Consider the following 5,360-nt stretch of genomic DNA (forward strand, 5'->3'; position numbering starts at 1 on the left):
TGTATTGAAGGAAGTTCAATAAGAACTCTATATTTAGTAAATATGATAATAAAGTTTTAGATATTATGCATTCTTAAAAATATTACAAAAAATGGAAAAAGTAAACACATTTAGATTCGCAAATTAATATTTAAGCGGGAAAAAAATTAGAAAAGATAGTGAAATCTGAAAAATTGCAGTTTAGAAAAGCGCATGTAATAAACATCGAAACAAGTATAATTAGAGGTTAAAGCTGGAAGGTTTTACTAATAATCATTTTTCAAAATCACTCTGTTTCCTTCATCTGTCAAACCTATCTACTTGTTTAATAATTTGTCTGATTTTAATAGCGTTCACGACCCTCAATTTGTTTTCATTTCTTACTAAGATTCTAAAAATACATTGCTAAAATAAAATGATTGGAGCAAGAAAAAAATGGCTAACCCAAGTTAAAATTTAAGAAATGTTTTGAGGAGAAATTCCACTGTTCCTATTATGTCTCAGAGTTGGTTTAGTGTATCACGTTGATATATAATGGATATTTTGGAAACAATACTAAGAAAGAGTTTATAATAAAAATGATCATCTTTGGAAAAAGTGTATCTTATTATCTTACTAATGCCTTACTTCAAGAAAACAATACAGTAATGCTAGTAATCATAACAAGATGAATTAGATACTAAATTCCTTGCAACTTTTAGAAAACTTCTATTTTGACGACAGCATTCATCATCTAGATTTGACAGTGATGGATTTCTATTATTATTTCTTAGAAATACTCTTCATGAAGTGTGGTTCCAACTGTCTTTTATAATTTGATCACTTACTAGAGACGAAATGTTTAAAAAAGTTTCCTTATGTTTAAGTAAAAATTAAAACAACTTATTACAAGTAGGATATTTTTGCAGTGACTTAGAAGTAAAATTAATTTTTTTAATAGAATTTTTTTTAGAAAAACACACACATTTTAAACTGTTATGATTGTAATCACTCAAAACAGGATTTTCGAGAAAAATCTGAGCTTCGTGTTTTAGAATATCTCCCAATAACTCCTGTGATATATCTCGATTCATAAATAATAATTTATAATCAGTCGGTTAGATAAATTTAAACTAAAGATTACTTTGAAGACAATTCGTGGTTGTAGCATATCTACCACTACAAAAATACCATTTCAATTCATTAGTATATTAGACATTTTAACTGGTTAATATGTTGGGGTACATTTTCATAGATCAAGGTTGACGTTGTTGTTAACTACTATCCCCACATTGGTGACCCGGAGGTGATGTGAACACACCTACCTTGATAGAAAAGCTCATTTCGATTTCAACACGCCTACTTCGATGAATGGTTTTTATTGAACTGACTTGCTACTTGTGACTGCGACATGTTGCTACCCAATCTCGTTCACACACAACGTCAGCTTGTATTCCCTCGCCTGCTAAGGGCAACACAGGAGCGACCACGACCGTTAACTTAATACAGCTCTCACGATCAGCATTTAATGGTACGTTGATCTTAATACAGCTCTCCCAGCTTCTCACAAAACAGCATTGAATTAACTAGTGATATCCGTTTATCGAATCCGTCTCTGGTGGGGGAGTACTATAGTGTTTCTACCACTACAAAAATACAATTTCAATTCATTAGTATATAGGACACGTTAACTGGATTTTATTTTGGGGTACCTTTTCATAGATCAAGGTTGACATTGTCGTTAACTACTATCCCCGCAGTGGTGAAGAAAAATAAGTATACTTAATTTGTAGCAAACAAGATATGTGAACTTGAATTAAACATTTATTCTCATTTTTTAAGATTTCTACGAATAAAAAGAACATTTTTAGATGTAAAAGGAAAAGCATCTGATTTGAATGGTGTCTTTTATTAAGATATTTATTAAGAGATAATTAGTCTCAATTGGAATCATTATTGGTATTGTTCTTTATTGGGAACATTACATTTCTAAAGTAACTGCGTCCATACAATAAATTTGATTATAATTACGAATACAAAACTGTAAATCATTATAAGGATTTCACTTTTTGCTCTGTTATTAATATTTTTATTGAAAAATGTTTTACGAATTTTTTTTATAGAAATTATAATTTAGATTAAAATTAAAAATAAAATAAAAAAAGGAATTGCAATGATGCTGAGAAAAATGATTAGGTTTAATTATTTCCGCCGGAATCGAATACTGCTTCGAATGGGCAACCCAAGCTTGCAGTCACTGCTCTTTTTTTAAATTAAGTGAGTAAGGTGCGCTTTTCGTTTGACAAGAGAACACCGCAAGGATGAAAGTACGTCGTCACGCAAAACCCCACCGATAGATGGTAGCACTACTTCCTCAATTTTGCACGGCTCAATGACGGACCACACGACTTTCGATTCCACATATTTTACTCACACATATACCGAATTTTCTCGGTGGATCTCAGCGGAGTAGAGGATCAAAACCCGGTGGCCTGGAGTCCAATTCGATTCTTTAACTAGCAGGCTTCCACCTCCCATCAAGTACAACATTTCCAATACCAAATCTGTGTTAATAAAATAAAAAATTCTGATACCTTTTAGTTAAACAACTTTTAGTTTTCATGTAACAACCTGATTAATGATACGAAATAAAGAATGATTACGCAATAGTGTATGTGTTGGTGAGCCAAGCAAGCAGAAAACAGAGCAGTTAACACTCAAAACACTAAACAGAGAGTAGTTAGCACTCAAAACTCAGTTAAAAAACTTAAAACACTTGAAACCACTCATTAAAACATGCAATTTTAATGGATGTATTATTTAAAGTAAAAATAAAAATGTTCTAATCTGGAATTTGTTAATCATCCTTAAGTATTTGTTAACGACCTTGTTATCCAATTTAAAATATCCGGAACTCCTTATTAAAATTTTAAATTTCAGAACAAGTATTACTGACAATAAAAATAAAAATCCCTTTGTTTGTGAATCACCCTTGAGTAATTCTTAAGGGCAAACTTTAATTATCCTTTCAGAATTACTTCGGGAATATCTTTTCTGGAATTACCCTTAGTTGAAAGCGCTAACAACAAGGGTCATATCATTAATATTCATTTTATGCTAATCTATAGTAACGCCTCATAACTTACGTAAAAAGTCCTTTTCTACTTAATTTGGCCAAACAGCTTGTCATGTTAGGGTTTCTAATGAAAATCTAAGAGCGAACGCTCTCTAATTAATGAGGGTTATTTTTAGGATTCACCTTAATATATTATTCGTTCAGTCATTCTTGATCGTTGGTGTTGCATTTTTGAACAAATAATGAATAGTACATCTATGAGTAATTGGTCAAAATTAACTGAAAACAAAAGAGTTCATAATATAAAAGAATGGCTTTATTCATTTTTAAAAGAGTGGAGATATGAAAGAAATTTTAAGTTTCAATAGGAGAATCATACTGAATTTTAAAGAATTTAACTTTTATGGACTACATAATAATTAACGTGATTTTATCTTAAAGCTGAAGAAAAGTTTAAAGCTTTTATCTTAACGCTACTACATTGCAAAAAATATGCTTTTTACATTTAGTTCAACTTGCGAATTATTATGCAACCGTTAACGCAAATTTTGGTACCCCAAGTATCTCTCTGTATTTAAAAACTGTGAAGGTCATTTGAGCGAAATCGGTTGAATAGCTCCTGAAACATCGAATTTTAAATTTACGACATTTTTAAAAATTCGGTCCCTCGGGAACAATTAAACCAATTTCGCTCGAATTTTATACTATGTCATGCAAACTTACATTCTCTAAAATGATGTAAAAAATTGTACATCTTACAATTCAAAATATTTTCGAAAAATATTAAACGAAGGAGCAAAAAATAATAAATATTTCCTAAAAATTATTTTTCCATGACGTTATCTTTGGTTAAAGTAATTTTATAACAATGTGCAAAAATTTTTCAATTCGTTAAAAAAGTTTTGGAGATATAGCGAGATACGCAAAAAATAAATAACGTTAAAACGGTCCAAACTTTGAACCGATCATTTGTCCTAAGTATAGGGACCAGACTTTCCAAATTGCGGCTGTCCTCTATATTTTAATGATCCGAAATTTGAATCCATAAATAAGGTATCGCTATCAAGAGAAAGTACGTTTTTGTGTCATAATTGAAAATATCGTCTACACTAATTAATTAGCATATTTGAGGTCTGTGAACTGGATTATAAATAAGTAGGGTCAGCCACAATTCCTTTCGGACCTTGGAAGTGTTATAACAAATAAAATATATTGCCAATACATTGACAAATTTTACTTTACCCGATAAGGAAACATCACGTGTTCTTTTTCCCATAATAATTCAATACGATAACCTTGGTTGATGCAGCAGACTTCAAGTCTGAAGTCAAATTCTTATCATACTGGCTGCAACATGCCATGATCAATGGTAGCGAATACGGTTGAGATCTTTCGCCTGTATTCTGTTAAATCGCATGGGTATGAACAAATATTCTCTGATGTAAGTCCATAAAAAAAGAGCAGGGAGTTTGGAAAAAAAGTATGCCTACTCAGAGAACGTTCGTTTTTGTACTTACGTCGTCACTTAAAATATCGTCTGCACCAATTAATTAGCATATTTCAAGTACCCTCTTTAAACCATTAAGATTGAGTCCTAGAATGTGAAAATCAGATCATTAGATCAAAAGTTATTCAAGGTAGTCCGTTTATTTTATTTGCGCATTGCACAACAAATTGTGATCTCAAAAGTCTATTGATATTGTCTATTTGTGTAGAATATAAAAATAATAGAATAATTGTTGCTTATAAGTAACTGTTTACTGTACTGATATTAATAATATAAATTTGTTTCATAAACATACTTATAATCAAGATATGAAATGATAAACAAGGAAAGGATGTAATGTTGATTGAAAATTGTTCTTAATCAATTAGCTGATCTACTGACCAGAATTTAGTGAAAAGGAAAATAGCTCCTAATTGTTATGGAAGAGCTTATTTTTATTATTAATAAAACTGATTTAATTATTATTAATAAAATAAATTTCCAGAGTTAATAAATTATTATTATATTTGTTTTAATATGATTTAAATTTAGTAAAAATATATCTTTTAAAGATGAAATACACGCAGAAAGTATAGTATTTTAACTGTATACACTATCGTACAGTAATTTTTTCTTCATATCTTGCAGTGAATTGTTTACTTGCAGCTTATGCGCAATAAATAAAACTTGTTGTTTTTCTTAATTTTCTTCGTGTTTTTTTTCATTTTGTAATTATCTATCTATCTATCTATCTATATCTATCTATATCTATCTATATCTATCTATCTATCTATCTATCTATCTATCTATCTATCTATCTATCTATCTATCTATCTATCT

Source organism: Parasteatoda tepidariorum, chromosome 7, assembly GCF_043381705.1.
Source record: "Parasteatoda tepidariorum isolate YZ-2023 chromosome 7, CAS_Ptep_4.0, whole genome shotgun sequence".
In the NCBI taxonomy this organism is placed as follows: domain Eukaryota; kingdom Metazoa; phylum Arthropoda; class Arachnida; order Araneae; family Theridiidae; genus Parasteatoda; species Parasteatoda tepidariorum.